This window comes from Theropithecus gelada, chromosome 8 (assembly GCF_003255815.1).
Source record: "Theropithecus gelada isolate Dixy chromosome 8, Tgel_1.0, whole genome shotgun sequence".
NCBI classification, from domain to species: Eukaryota; Metazoa; Chordata; class Mammalia; order Primates; family Cercopithecidae; genus Theropithecus; species Theropithecus gelada.
Genome location: NC_037676.1, coordinates 104078237 through 104094303, shown reverse-complemented (window position 1 = coordinate 104094303; position 16067 = coordinate 104078237). Strand labels below are relative to the sequence as shown.

General features: G+C 40.3%; 1 protein-coding gene across 6 annotated transcripts in view; it reads left to right on the top strand.

Moving 5' to 3' along the window:
• The window catches only part of NCALD (neurocalcin delta), a 446402-nt gene that overhangs the window by 343146 nt on the left and 87189 nt on the right, over positions 1-16067 (top strand). For 2 of the 6 annotated variants that reach the window (XM_025393544.1, XM_025393543.1), the window contains one exon: positions 5026-5081. The exons of the other annotated variants lie outside the window; for them this stretch is intronic. The gene's annotated coding sequence lies outside the window, so the exon portion shown is untranslated. The remainder of the gene's footprint in view (positions 1-5025; positions 5082-16067) is intronic. 6 annotated transcript variants of the gene reach the window in all.

Genomic DNA, 16067 nt, shown 5'->3' with positions numbered 1-16067 from the left:
TGAGTGTCACACAAGTATGTAATAGAGCTCTAGGCATTTGGCTCCAGAGTCCTGGCTCTTTATTCACTATGCTATATTGCCTTTCAACTTGGAATGTACAGCAGAGCCTCAAATACTGTCATTTCGTTCAACATCGTTTTGTTGTAATGTTAATGAGAAAAAAGAATTGGTTTTGTTGTCAATGATGTTGTGAGGACTTACTATTACATATTGTATTTTCCCCAGAATTAATGTTAAATGTTGTGGCAGATTGTATTCAAAAATAACCTTACAATTGAATCCATTACCACATTAAAAATTTTTTTTTTCAGACATGGGGTTTCACTCTCTTGCCCAGGCTGAAGTGCAGTGGTGTATCATAGCTCACTGTAACCTCGAACCTGGGCTCAGGCAATCGTCCCACCTCAGCCGCTTGAGTAGCCAGGACTATAGGCATATGCCACCATGCTCAGCTAATTTTTTGTTTTTATTTTTATAGAGATGGGGTCTCGCTATGTTGCCCAGGCTGGTCTTGAATTCCTGTCCTCAAGAGATCCTGCCTACCTTGGCTTCCCAAAGGGCTGAGATTATAGGCATGAGCCACTGCATTGTCACATGTTCTTCTAGAATCTTGCTCCTCTCCATGAGGAGGTGAAGTCTATTGACCCTCCCTTTGAACCTAAATGGGCTTATGATTGGTCCAACTGATAGAGTACAGTGGAAATAATGCTAGGTGACTTCCAAGGATAGATCAGAAAAAGAATACAATTTTTTTCTCTCTGGCTATTCTTTTTCTTCTTGACATTTTTCCTTAGAATCCAGTCACCATATTGTAGGAAATCCAGACCACATAGAGAGGCCAAGAGTAGGTATATCAGCCAACATCTCTTGCTGAAGTCTCAGCCAACATCCAGCATCAACTGGCAGGCATGTGAGGGCAAGCTGTCAGATGACTCCAGGCCCGGTCATCAGGTCTTCCTTTCCCCTCCCAATGCCAGGGAATCATCCCTGCTGAGCTCTGCCCCAAGTTGCAGTTTCATGAACAAAATGAAAGTTGTTATTGTTTTAAGCCCATAACATTTGGGGTGTGGGGGGTAATTTCTTAGGCAGTCAGAGTAACTGGAACATTGGGGTAATTGGAAATGACTGAAATGTCTGTGGAGAGGGCTAAACTTCAGGTACATATGGATTATTAAATAGACTTTTGCGATTTGGCCTAACCTAACCTAATTTCCGGAGGAAAATATGTTTCTGTTACCAAACAAATTGCAAATGAGCTTTTGGAAATTTGGAACAATGTCCTACATGTTAATGCTGTTACTGGTTCTAGGAAAGGATCTGGGCTACACTGAGGCCAGACTGCATGCCTTAGCAAGGTCTCACTCATTGGCCCCCACTGACTGGGTCCCTCCCTGCAGGGGAGTGCAGTGTGGATGGCAGTACTCGTACCATCTGTCCTAGACCATTGCTCAGTCCTCCTTGTCCACCTTTGTCTCCCTCTCCCATACCTACTCTGTCTAAATTGCTGCCTACTTTTCTATTGTTAGAACCTGTTGTCTCTTTGACACTCTCTTTTGGCCCATTTCCTATGCTTCTAGGGCAATTTTTCTGCTCTACTGGTTTGTAGTAAAGCTAGGGTATTCGCCTTAGCCAGGTAAAATTTAGCTAATTCAACAAAATCTTATGCCTCTTAACAAAGTTGCCAAAATGACAGCTATCCCATTGGCCTGTGGATCCGTGTGTTGGTCAAATCTAGCATTTGAAATCCTTGATGTGGTCCTTGTGTCCTTACTCAAAGAGGCATCCCTTTCCCTTCTGCTGTAGAGAAATCAGTGCCCTAACTCTCTTCTCACTTACTTAAACTTCACCCCATCCTAATAGTTTACTCCTCTTCCCTTAAGAAGGCTCTCATTCATTTATTTATCCAGCATTTGTTAACTCTGTACAGTGAGCCCTAGAGTTGAGTGCCTATGAAAATATTCCTTTCATGTCCAAGGACTGCTAAGGTTTCTCCAGTTGTTCCTCATTTGCTTACCATAGACACAGGGCAGATGTGGTGCAATCACCCAGAGTTTTCAATAACCAGAATATGTCCCACCTCGTCCAAGATGTTTCAACTAAGTAGGATACTACAAGAGTAATATAGGAGCAGCCAGTCATTGAAAAGGTGACAGTCTAGTTAGGAAGGCTGGATGGCATCTGTAGTTGAGGGCCAGAGCTACGTCTTCTACCCTGTCTTCAACTTCCCACAGTGCCCAGTATCATGCTGGACATACAGTGCCTCCTCTTTCCATCTCCGTTAGGTGATTAGTGAATAGATTAACCCCAGAGGATAGATGGCATTGAGATGACTTCGGAGAGGAAGTGAGTTTTGAGTTGGGCCTAAAGGATGGAGAGCATCTGGCATGAGGAGCAAAAGTGGAAGGATAATCCTTCATTGAGAAGCATGATGAGGACATCCTAGTGACAGAAATAGGACACTTCCCCACCTGGAATCAAGAACATGGTTGAGAAAAGGAAAAAAATGTATAATCTATATGGTGGGTCCATGGAGGATCTAGGATTTATCAGCTTAAGCTGGATTCAATCTGATAGACACTAGGAAGCTGGGGAAAGCCGGGAGCAGGGAAGTAATGTACATGTTAAGTGGGGTGAGAATATTTTAGTGACTCTGTTTCTTTACACAGCTCATTTAAATCCCTGAATATGTGTTAAGTTAGGGGTTCCCTTTTTGTCCACTTTTCTCATAGAAACGTTTTAACTTTTTAAATTTTAAAAAATGTGAATTCTCTTTTGCCCTCTGTATGGTGTGAGCAGCCATTTTAACTTTAGCTGGGTTATATGCATAGACAGAGCTGTGTAACTTCATAGTTTTAAGCATATAACCTGTTACTCATCAAAATCATACTCATATAAGTTCCAAACCAAATGAACAAGTCAAGCCTTTAAAACATTTTCTATAAAACTATACTATAATGAGCATATAATGAAAATTGATATAAATATATATTATAGATAATTATAGATATTATATGTATTATATATATACTGAAACCCCTGGGATATTGCACCATTATTCTGAACAATCTTTGAATCATGTCACCAATGAAAAATTAAATTGTGTTCAGTGAGATTTTATTCGTAAGTTGTGAGTGCACTGCATTACATCTGAAATCTTTGAATACTGATCATCAATATATGTGTCTGGCAACTATCAGAATGTTCTTAACCAGAGCATGCCATCTTTAAGAAAAATATTATAAATTATACATGCAAAAAGTATATATAATATATATGTACAATACAAAGAATAATAGAAAATAAATCCCTAGGTAGCCAATAAAAACAGCATCTGTTAATCCTTCTAGTGAAGTGTAATGCATTGATATCGATGATAATTTCACTCCAGCAGCACACAGATTAGTACTGTCCCTAAGGTCCAATACCAGAAGAAATTGAATCAGCGATGTATATTGTAACTCTTTGATCACATAAAGATTTTAAACCAGTCGAGTCATTTATTTCATTATTTCACTCTGATGGTGAATGAAAGGTATGTTTTCCACTTACAAAACATCACTTCCTATTGCTGCTGGCAGTTGTGAAGGTTTGGAAATTGGTTTTTGTGTCCAGAGGCCTTTGCCCAAAGGTCATTGCCCATGTTGTGGTTTTCGTCACCTCCTGGCTATTCAGGAGGGAATGGTCAGGGAACCGTTGGTGAACCCTGAGCTCCTGTACAAACCCAACTGCCAGGAGTATTTAAAGCAAACCATTCTCTCTCTCAGGGTATATATGTGTGTGTGTGTGTGTGTGTGTGTGTGTGTGTGTGTGTGTGTGTGTATATATGTGTGTATGTATGTATATTCAGAATATATTTCACAAATAGAAGCTATTTAACCATTAAAGATGCAATATTTGGTCCAAATTCTACTTTGTAAAAGAAATTGTCATTAGATCTGTTTGCGCCCACCTTGAAAAATGTTGACCAACTTCCAGTTTTTAAAGGCCAATCTGTTACTATTTAGAAATAGAACTCTCTTTCTCCTCAGACTGTCAAAACAGAGTATGGATTAGAGCCAAGACCATACTGTTAATGAACCAAGAGTTCATTAACTGTTCCATCAGCATCCCCATCAGGAGGGGTATTTTGTTAGAGTCACAAAAGGCACAAAACTTAGTTATGCTAAAGGTTAACTAAAAGGCACTGGTTTTGAAATACTGTAAAAAAAGAAAGTTTTCACTGAAATCATGTTATATCATGCCTGGATTTAAAATTAACGGACTTTTTTTATTGTGGTAAAATATGCATATAAAATTTGCCATTTTAGCCATCTTTATGTGTATGCCTCAGTTCACTAAGTACATTCGCATTGTCGTGCAGCCATTACCATTGTACATCTCCAGAGCTTTTTCATCTTCCCAAGCTGAAACTCCATCCCCATTAAACTCACTTCCTATTCACCCCTCCCCATCAGCCCCTGCCAACCACCGTTCTACTGTTTTTAAACAGGGACATTTTTAGGGAATTTAAAATAAACCTGCCCTTCCTCTTTCTCTTGCATAAGCTCTTCAACTAATAAAATATCTGTTAAAAGTCCTAAATTAATTGGAAGTTTCTTAGGTTTAAACACATGGGCAAAATGTACACAAAAAATAAACATCTGTTTCATGGAAGATGTTTTAGACATACAACATTGGGAATATGTCCTTGATGTTAAAGGAAAGGAGATGGTAGGCCGAAGTGTGTGTTCCAAATCACTTACTTAAACCAGTGCGAGTTTTATATAATCACTCAACTAACCAGCCATTCAACCTGGGAGACTCTCTAGTCCTAGTAATATACTCAGATAGTCTTATGTTAGTCTTCTATTAATATTCATTTGAAATAACTTAAGTATAGAATCAATATATGTTTATGGCTGAATATTTGGAAGACACAGAAGAATATGAAAAACATCATTCTTCATGTTTCACTGTTTAAAGGTAACAACTACTAATATTTTAAAATTAAAAAGCATTACATTTAATTTTACTTTATTTCAGCAGAAGGAAAAGAACTCTGAAATGAAATTGAGGATTTGAACTTCACACAGCTGTTTGAAGTGAGAGTTACTGTTTCTAACTAATTTTAATTTATTACAAATTAAAGATCAAACTCTAAGAGATTGAGGATTAACTTAAAAATCTAATTGTTTCATAATGAGTACAGGCTTACATTTTCAGTTAATAAAGCTTAGTTAACTGTCTCAGGAAGACAGAAAAAACTGCAGATAATCAAACAAAAATACCCTTGGTTGGGAGAAGGGTTTTTAAAACAGAGTTCAAAACCTACTCTCACCTTTAGGATTGTTCTCTTGGTGAAAATTGTATAAAAAAGGGCAATCTGTAAGGAATATAGTTCATGAAGTCATAAACCGCTTTCAGAAGGAAAATGAACTGTACAATAGGGAAGCAATTCTTTCCCCCAGTGAGCTAACACTCACGGGAAATGTAGAAGAACTCCCTGCATCTATTGACTCTCCCCTTTGACCAGAGAGGCTTAACTTTGTTTGCTTCTAATACCAGTGTTTTTTATATTCCACAAATTGTTTAAACACATACTATATTTTAGTTTGCTGTATTTGGGCCACAATTGCCCTTCGTGTATATTTATTTTTCTAAAGTTTCTACTTATCTTTGTCTTCTCTGATTGACCTGGAGAAACTAAAATTGTCAGTACGTATGTGGCATGTCATAGTTTAATTTTTGATGCTTAATTATTAGTCATGGTAACCTCTTTCTTATTGAAGATGCTCTCCACTAAGCCCTCTGTGCTACCATTTAATGTGGACTAGATTTAAGCTCTTCTACTAGAATTTCTTTCCATCACAACTGGATTATTTTCATTGTCTCCACATCTACCCCTTTCTTAGACTCACTTTCAATTTTGCTACAGCATATGTTTGATTTTTTTCAAAATAACAGAAGAAGGGCTATGTCTTTGTAAATCTTCATTTTGCTCTCATAATTGAAAAATAGACTCCAAATTACTTTCCATCACAATTTTATGGACTTCGTTTAACTGTCTTCTAGCAACCTGGAAAGCAGATGCAGAGTCTGCTGCCATTTCGATTTTGATTCCTTTATAGGTAGCTCCATCCCCCACTCCTCTCCCATGAACTTTTAGCATTTTCTTGTTGTCCTTGGAGGTAATAAATTTTACCAGGAAGTGTCTGGGTATTTTTTTAAATTACTATTCCTCTTCAAGTTTTTTAAATCCAAATATTCAAGGTTTATTCAGCCCAGAAAAATATTCTTCTATGATTTATTTGAAGTGTTCATCTTTATTTTCTTTGTTTTCTCCTCTAGTAACTCTTACTTTGGAAAGGATAGTGGGTCTCTTAGCTCTAGGAGATGTTAGGTCTCTTGGATCTCTCTTCTATGGTCTTAACTTTTTTCTCATATTGTCTTTCTTCCCTTTTATGTGCATTCAGAGGATTTTCTCAATTTTGTCTTCTGGATCTCAAATATATTTTTGAGTCATTTCATCACTGAGCATCTTTGTGAAATCATTTTTTATGTTTATGAATGCAGACTTCTCTCACATATCCCTCAAAGAATTACTTTTTTTTTTTTAAAGTTACCTTCTTTGTCCTTTGTTTCAACTCCATTTCTTTTAGTATCGGATGTTCTGTTGCTCCTCTGGATCCTTCTTTCATATGTTCTAGGTTTTCCTTCAATAACCAGTAACTTTTGACTGGCCCAATCATATTTATAAATGAAGGACTGGGTTGATTTTGTTTAAAAATGAAGGGCTGGGTTGACTGGCCCAATCATATTTATGAATGAAGGCTGACTAGTAGAGGTGACTGGAGAGATTTCCTTGGCAATTATGTAGGAATGGTTTTCCACCACACTACTCTTCATGAATGGAAGGGCTGGCCGTTCCGCTCACAGGTGGCACATGTGACAGTGGGAAACAGACAGGCAAGCCTATGACCGTCCTGACTGCCAGGACTAGGAAGGCTTTATTTTTAGGGATGAACTACTTTTGTGTACTGCCTTTCGGTACAAATCTTAAAGGGGGGTAGAAAGAGATGGAAAACAACATTCTTCATAGTCTTTTTATTAATTTTCTTGACTGTTCCTTGTCCCTGTGGCTCCAGACCTGAATTCTTCAGGATTCTGTTGAGAAGAACAGCTCTCATCTCTTCACTAGCTCTCTCCAAATTTGATTTTACATTGTGGTTTTTTTGGCTCAATCCAAACATACCTTTTGGCTATTTTCTAGAAATTTCTTAAAATTTCTGTCTACTGATGGTAACTTTTCTTGATTTCCATCCCAGTTCTATGATTTATTCTTTTCCATACATATTTTCTGTCACTTAGCTGGAATTTTTGAAGGAAGAACAGGTAGACTATCATGTCTAGTCTGCCATCTTGAAAAGAGATTATATTAACATTAGAGTGGCTGCCCCAATGTGCTGATGCATGATTGGCAGGAGGCCATGGCACATGTCTTACTTTTCATGAGACTATTTCTCCTTCTTTCGTGGCCCAGACAGCACCCCCAACCCTGACTGACCATATGATCAATATGGATCATTTACACAAGAACGAAGGGAAAACAGATGGGTCACAGGAGCCAATTCCATTCATCAAATCCACAATATCTGCCTCAACCATGTACTGTATCATTCTTCAGGACTCCACTGGGTCCCATTCCTAACTTCCCCAGAACTCCTGTCAAATACCAATCTAAATTACACCACTAACCACACAGTTCTACAATTTTCTGTCTGTCTCCTCCATTAAGCTACAAGCTTCCTGAAGGTACATGGTGTCTCATTTCATATCTGTGTCCTCACTGCACCCCACGAGGACTGGGATTAAGTACCCAAAACAGACTGAATAACTCAGGGACTGAATGAATGAACAAAGAAATGAGCAAGCTTGATGTTGACCTGGGAAACAGGTGTGTTGTCTTCCTTTGCTGATGAGGCTAGTGACCTCCTTTTCAGTCATGTGATGCTTTGGAGAAGGGTGTTTCAGGCAGAAGGCGCAGAATGGATGAAGGCCCAGAGGCAAACTGGAACATGGCTTCTTTGGGGGACACTGGTGGAAATTGTTCCCAGAGGACTGTTGATTATTAATTCATCCAAAGAAAATCTCTAACCTCTGTTGTATCCTTTTCTGCAGAGTGGTAGTCTGACCACAGGATCCTTCTCATCTTTGCCAGTTCAGTGAGTTCAGGTCTAAATAGAGCTGTTTTGTTTTAGCAGAAAGGTTGGGTCCTCAATTCAATAGGTGTTAGTAAATGCTCTTTCATAGTTCTATATAATCATGATTTAAAACCTACATCAGCCTTCTTTGCAAATGTACATTAAAGCATCTGCTTATACTTGTATTAAGTAGCATTACTTGTACTAAGCCCTCACTTCACAGGGACATTATGAAATCACAGGCAGCTTAGAATGGAGCTTTCAAGTCACCTTGGGCCTCTGTTGCCTGCTGGAATGGATAAAGCATGACCCCCTCAGCCAACAAGCTCTGCTGCTCCTGTGATGTTTGGTAAAACTTCCTTGCTCCAGTGCCTCCGACTCCAGTCAGCATCTGAAAGTTCTTCCCAGAGGTTGGAGTGCTTTGCCTCCTATTTCTGCAAACTTAATATTTAAAAGAATTACTAGTTGTCAAAAGGAATCAGGCTCTTAATTCCTGGTTAATTGAAATTAGTCTTGTAATTTTAGATGTGTTATTCTATTCACAAAGCAGGTACCTGATAAGTGTTTGTCAATGAGTGAAAGAGTGAATGACACATTAGAGGAAAGATGGGGTTTGTCTTTCATGAAATTGGAGTTAAGGGGCACATTTGCTGGGAATTACGCCAGGTAAGTACAGGGATCTGCTTTTGATCATAGGCCATTTTTTCTTTCTATGTTAGCCATTTTCAGTCTGAGCATGTGCTGTGCACATCGTTCATCTCTTGTCTTTGGGGATAATTAATTCCAGGTTTCAGAACATCACTAATGACATCTCAGTAGGGTTCTTTTGTTTGTCTATAACAGGATTGTCTGGGGTCCGTGCTGTTCCCAAAGATCTCACTCCTCACGTGATGAGGCAGAGACCCTGACTCACAGGGCATACCCGTCACATCCCCAACTTCTCAGCATCAAACTGGGTTTGTTTTAAGAATGAAGCCACTAGCATTAGAAGTGTGACAGTGTAAGACAGGAGATTCTCAGTTGTATGACTCAGGAGACACCTTGGCAACCCTCAGTGAAATGCTGGGTTATCCTAATAGGCAAGTGAGGTCTTGGAATGCTAACAGTGTAAAGTCAGTGGCATAAAGGGACACGTTCTCAGCAGCCCTTGATGAAGTCAAGGCTAGAGACACCAGGAGAGAAATGACTGCCTGTGAAGGTTGCTCAGAGAAGATAAGGTTCTCACATTACTGCAACCTCCAGCTGGATCTGAGCTGCTGGGTCAGTGGAGAGGAGCACCAGCCCAAATGGATCCCCCAGCGCTCTTGGTTGGAATCTTCCCAGAAGCCTGAGGGGAGAGGTATAATGTCTAAACACAGGTCCCTCCAGTCACTGGCATCAGAATCAGAGCCACAGCAGTGTGGTGGAAAGAGGCAGATTCCTGAGGCCTAGTTCAGAACTTTGGAATCAGAATCTACAGAGGTGGGACTTGGAATCTGCCTCTGTAAAACCTCCTAGGTGATTTTTAACTCACACCAGCTACACATTGAGAGCCTCCTGCACCTCCTAATCTCCTCACTCTATAGGGATCTCATGCTGTGGACAGATTGCTAAGCACCAGAAGTTTTAGCCAAGCATGTGTGTGGTTGGCACATAACATGAGAGGCAAGTTGTGTGCCCTTGAATTTAACAAGTAGTGCTGGAATACAGGCACTACATTAGGCCTTGATGGCAATTCTTGCCTTTAGGGGACAGTAAGTTATGAAGTCATAATCTGTACTCTGAGCCCAATGTGATGAACCATGTAGCATCACTAAAAACTCCTGTAGTGGATTTACGCCATTGGTGACAAAGAGATCCAATGCCAGGAGGAAGTTCTCAGCCTAGATCACTACACGACTGGAAAAAACAACCCTGAGCAAGTTTCCTATTTGTGAGGAGCAACCTAAGGATGGGACTAATCCACAAAGCTCCCAACAAAACGGACACAGATCCCCTTAGCAGGGCTGCCCAAAAGATTGAGGCTGTCAGACTTGGATATCTGGGCACCCTAAGTTGACAAGCCTAAAGGGCAGAGAGCATGCTCCCTTTGTCTTTGTCTTCCTAGAAGGCCTAGTGCAGCATTCAGCTTATAGTAGGTAGAGAGAGCCATTGTTAAATGGTTCTTATGCAAACAAGGCTGACCTAGGCGCTGGCCCAGATGGGAATGTGGAAGCGGAGAGCCCAGCTAGTGGGACCGACATGCCTTGGGTAGATCTCACATTCATGGCGCCTATTGCCTCCACCATGACTCACTGCCCATGCGCTCCATCACTTGTGAGACAAGATGTGACAAGCAGCTGCTGAAAGTTGTGCCTTGTAACCTAAATATGTCTCTTTGCTCTTTCTAACTTCATGGAAGTAAACCTCTTCTCTAATCACACATGAGTTAATGTAAAGGTTTCAGAAATTAAATCACATTTCCCCACTGGTTAACTTGATCATTTCAGAGTTACATCATCATTGTGGATTGTTTTTTTTTTTTCCTCTTCAAGGGTAATAAATTAATGAACTATGCACAAGGGAAGTTTCTATTTTAAGAAAGCTGTGTGAAGTGGAAGAATACTTTGTTCAGTTATTTCTTTCATAGTAGGTCTCCACATTCTTTAAGCTGAAGCACACCTGTTTCAGGGAAAAGAGTTGGCCAACAAGACAGCATTGGCTTTGTGGGAATGTGCCAAAGAAATTTCAAGATATTGTATTCTTTTGATTCATATTCCCAAGTTGCTATCCGGAGGAAATATACTAGTGGAAGGAGAGAATAGCAGCCATTTACAGGTAATTAGTGAGTCTATGGTGTATGATTCATTGAATTCCATTCTAGATCGCTATTTATAATTATTGGAGATTTCTTGGCAATGCTCAAGAGACAAATTACCCAAATCCCCTTACTTGTCATAGCAGCAATTTAACTTTGCATAAGCAGTACTCCATGACCACTGAATTAGTCATTTTTCATTACCTACCTTTGAGGTATGTTAACATTAGTCCTCTTTAATGAATGAGAAAACAAAGTCCCAATAAAGTTGATTCTGGCCCAAGAACATATAATAATCAGAGTAGTGTCCATAATTCTTAAACTTCTTCCCTCTGAGAAAGCACATGTTTTTCAGTGGGAAATAGCCTCAATGGGAGGTACATAGGCCAACATTTAGGAAATGTGTTTTTATTTATATAACTAGTCCTATGTTTAGAAAAGGAATATTCAACTCTAGTCTCACGTAAGAATCAGCCAGAGAGCTTTAATAAAATGCCACTGCTGGGGCCTCTCTCACAGGATTTCTGACTCATTTGGTCAAGTATGAGGCCTGGGCATGGGTCTTTTGAATTAGGTGGGGAAGAAGCTTCCAAGGTGATGCACATGTGCAGGGAGCGTTGGGAATCCTGGTCCTGGCAAAATTCTAAATCTGACCCCACAGTTCCCCCCATGGTCTCCACCATCCTGCCATTAGAACCCCTGCATGTGGATCCTTCTGGAAACTTATACATATAGCCTGGCTTCCAGCATTTTGTTACCAGAGAGGGGACATTTGCACAGAGTGGTTTAGCAGTTGAGCTGTAGTACAGCTAGATTGGTCTGGCAGAGGAACAGGGAGAAAAGAACAAACCCATGGCATTGTGTGCTGAACTGACTGGTGAGGGAGGGGTGCAGCTGAGAACCCTAGGCTGCCCCAGGATCATGACCGGACAGGAGTGCCATGCTCCCAGACAGGGCTTCTTGACGATGAGTTGGTAGACCCTGATATGGAATGGAAAATCAAGGGAGGCTTCTTGATTCAGAGCAGCATGCCCTTTGAAGTCAGACTGCCTGGGTTCAAATCCTGGTTCAATCACAAACTCTGTGATTAAAACTTGGGCAAGTCACAACCTCAAAAATGATTCATTTCCTGATTTGGAAAACAGAAGTAAAAAATTGCAACTACCTCATAATTTTTGGGGACAATGAGATGAGATAATATATGATATAATATACTAGGGTCTACTCCTACCCCTTTCTGGGGTCACTGGATCACCATTAAATTCTCTTTATTAAAATGGGGGTGGACCATGACCCTCTTCTTTGAGGTAACCCATTCTCACAAGGAAATATAAGGTTAGATTTAAGATGGTGAACCAAATGTTGTCCCAGAAGCAAGAGATTTCATGGAAAACAATTTAGAAGGGAGGCACTTGGCTTCAGAATAGTAGAGTAGAGCCATGGGACCCATGATGTGTCCTTGGACCAAAGAATGAGAACAGGTACCAGGAGGCCAAATGGGATTGTGACCAGACTTGGGTCAAAGAACACAGAGAGCAATCAAAGCCAGAAATTATAGAGTCAAGTCCTAAGAGAATTGACCCGGACACCACGAAAGATGCCCAGGGCTGAGGACAGTGGGTTCAGGAGTAGCATGCTAAAGAACAGATAGAGAGTTGTTTTGTTCTCTGCCTCCTTGGGTAGTTCGCTAAGCCGAGGGGGTCCCTGAAGTCCAAATCTTAACAGGCCATTCTGACAAATGTGTTTGCCACTAGGAAGATACGATTTCTAAATCAGAGTCCTTGGATTCTGCTCTAAGACTGTGGGCCTATCAGCATTTCCCACAGTGAATCCTACAGAAGGCTGGTTCTAGGGTTGTTCCAGGATAACCATATTTGCTGGATGAATGAAAGTTAGCATGTTTCTTAACTGGAAGACTTTTTAGTGCTTTTAATTTGCTTGTAAATCTCTAAGAGGAGGATATGATAAGACGTGTTTCTCAAACTAGTTTGACCATGGGACCCTTCTTGGCATTGGAATCCCCAACTCCTACTGTTTTTGCCATCTCAACTCAAAGCTTCTGCCTTTAGGCCAGACCCAAGTCTCTCAGGGGTGTATAGAACTCTCTTTGGGATGTGGCCTCATTCCCAGGTTCCTACCACTCAGGTAGAGGCACAAGATAAAGCTGTAAACTGAGTGGAAGGCCCAGGCCTGCCTTGATCGTATTCTGTCTGGCACATAATTGCGACTCAGTGCCTATTTGTGGAATAATTATTCATTGAATGAACGGGATAACCTAGTTCATGCCAAACTCTTTTTTTTCTTTTCTTTTTTTTTTTTTTTTTGAGATGTAGTCTCGCTCAGGCTGGAGTGCAGTGGCCAGATCTCAGCTCACTGCAAGCTCCGCCTCCCGGGTTCACGCCATTCTCCTGCCTCAGCCTCCCGAGTAGCTGGGACTACGGGCACCCGCCACCTCGCCCGGCTAGTTTTTTGTAGTTTTTAGTAGAGACGGGGTTTCACCAGGTTAGCCAGGATGGTCTCGATCTCCTGACCTCGTGATCCGCCCATCTCGGCCTCCCAAAGTGCTGGGATTACAGGCGTGAGCCACCGTGCCCGGTTCATGCCAAACTCTAATTGCTGACATAGATAGTACCTTGGATATATCCAGGGTTAACTACTCAACTGACCTGAACTTGTTGGGGAGATGTGTTTTCTTAGGATATTTTGTATGAAACTAAGAATAATAAGGCATAAATTGTCCTGATTTGGTGCCTTTCTTTTTTCACCGATCCAAAATGACTTCATAATAACCTTGCCCATCTCACTTCAAAACAGTCATGAAAATGGTTTGCCAAAATTAAATGCTTCACAAATATAAAATATAATCCTAATAATTTCCTTAGGCATTAGATGCATCTGTTGATGTCCTGGTAGGCCCTGTAGTACCTCATCTGAACCTTTGTGAATATCTAAGCATATGGCAATAAAGCCTGCCCCCAAGCATGTTTTATAACCACAGGCTTTGCAAGTTTAAATGGAGAAGAGAGATGAAACAAGAATGGGCTATTTTCCTTGACTGTTTTATCTTGGGTAATATTTATTTTGAGCAGTTTTCTAAATAAGCAAAGCTTTTCTTCTATGCTTCATGCTCCTGCATCCTAGGAATGATGTATTTTGTGGGAATTTTCGTCCACCCCACCTCCACCCTGAACTTGCTGATCTGGAGGTACCATGATGCTAGCTAGAGTGGTCCCTGGCAAGGCTCTGCAGAGGGTCATGTCAGACACAGTCCTAGCCAAGGCAGGGCCTCGTGTGGGCGCCATATCTTGTTATTGCTTGTGGGTTTCATCCAACTGCATCTACCCGATAGCAGTTCTTTTTTTATTTTTATTTTTTGGAGAGGTAGGTAGAAAGAAAAGAAAGTAACTTTGATACAGAGGTGGGGAACTGGAACTTAGATTCACATCTACAACAACAAGGAAAGTGAACTAATTTTATCTGAACCCTCTGAGTTGCAAGATGTGTTTGAATTGAAGCGTTAAATTTAAACCTTATTATCACACATAACAATGCATAAAATCACAATGGCCATATTTTCTTAACCCTGCATCATAATACAGCCTAAAGATTTTATCTATGTTTTAAAAAATGTATTTATATAAACAGTCTTCAACCTGCATAAAGATGAAACCACATTTAGTTTTAAATTTAAAAAATCACTGTGTTGAAAATAAAATCATTTGAAATCATGACTTTTGGGAAATCTTGACTGTGGCTGTCTCTGCCCTGTGCCTTGAGAGAGAAAGAAAGACTTGGAAGTCTGTGCTACTTGCCAAGTGTGTCAGGAGTCCTGCTTGTCCCAGATGACAACTGGCACACACGGACAAGCCACTCGCTCTAACTTTGTTTTTTCCTGGTAAAGAAGTAGCAACTACTTGCCAGCCTACTTCTTCTTTGCAGGAAGCCCACCAGGAGTTTGCATAGTCAATCTGTCATTTGAAATCATTTATTCAGTGTAAATCATTACCATCAGAAAGTAAGAAGGAATCTGTTTACAAGGAGATCTTAGATAATGGGAGAAAATCCAGAAAAAAAATTTACAATAATCTTGGCTACTGATTATAACATCACCTCTTGCTGAGATTTCTTTAAGGGGTTAGTCTGGTATACCAAGCATATTCAGCTGCTGAGTTTTAGAAATGAATAATACAAGAGAACCAACTAATGTGCCTTTGGCTCTTCCAAACCAGTCTGGTACCTGCATGAAAACATTGGTTATTTTGGTGTCCAGTTGGAGAGCGCAGGGCCACACAGCAGGATTTCTGAAAATCAAAGCTATCTTCCTGAAATATATGGTACAAAGGATGCATTTCTGGGATCTGATGTTTTCTGGCTTATTAAAATAATAATGATGGTGTTAGGAACCTTTCACAACTATAGGACTCTTTATGCTCAATGCCAAGAACAACAAAAGCCTCACCAATCTGTGAATGATCTTTGTTCATGTTAGAATTCTCTCCCTGAGCTGTTGGTTCTCCCATCCAGGGCTTGTCTGCTCTCCCTTCAGTTAGGCTGGCCAGCATTGATCCAGAGTCCTGGAATGTAAGTGGCTCAGCCTTTGATAATTAGGTTACCTGATTCCCCGCATCCCCGGGCTAATTTTGTTTAAGATTTCACAGTGCTTCTAAATTTACAGATGTAAACAAACAGGGACACACTTTTCTTCAAGTCATTTATTAGAATCAAAATTAGGAAGAGTTTTTAACCTTCATACAGTTGAGCTGGTGAAAGATGCTGTTGTAGGTCATTGGAAATGTTCATCAGTGTCTCAGAAAGAGAGAGAGGGGGAGAGAGAGAGAGAGAGAAGGAAGGAAGGGAGGGAGGGAGGGAGGGAGGGAGGAAGGAAGGAAGGAAAGAAAAAAAGAAAGAAAGAAAAGAAAGAAAGAAAGAAAGAAAGAAAGAAAGAAAGAAAGAAAGAAAGAAAGAAAGAAAGAAAGAAGGAAAGAAAGAAGGAAGGAAGGAAGGAAGGAAGGAGAAAGAAAGAAAGAAAAAAAGAAAGAAAGAAAGAAAGAAAGAAAGAAAGAAAGAAAGAAAGAAAGAAAGAAAGAAAGAAAGAAAGAAGGAAAGAAAGA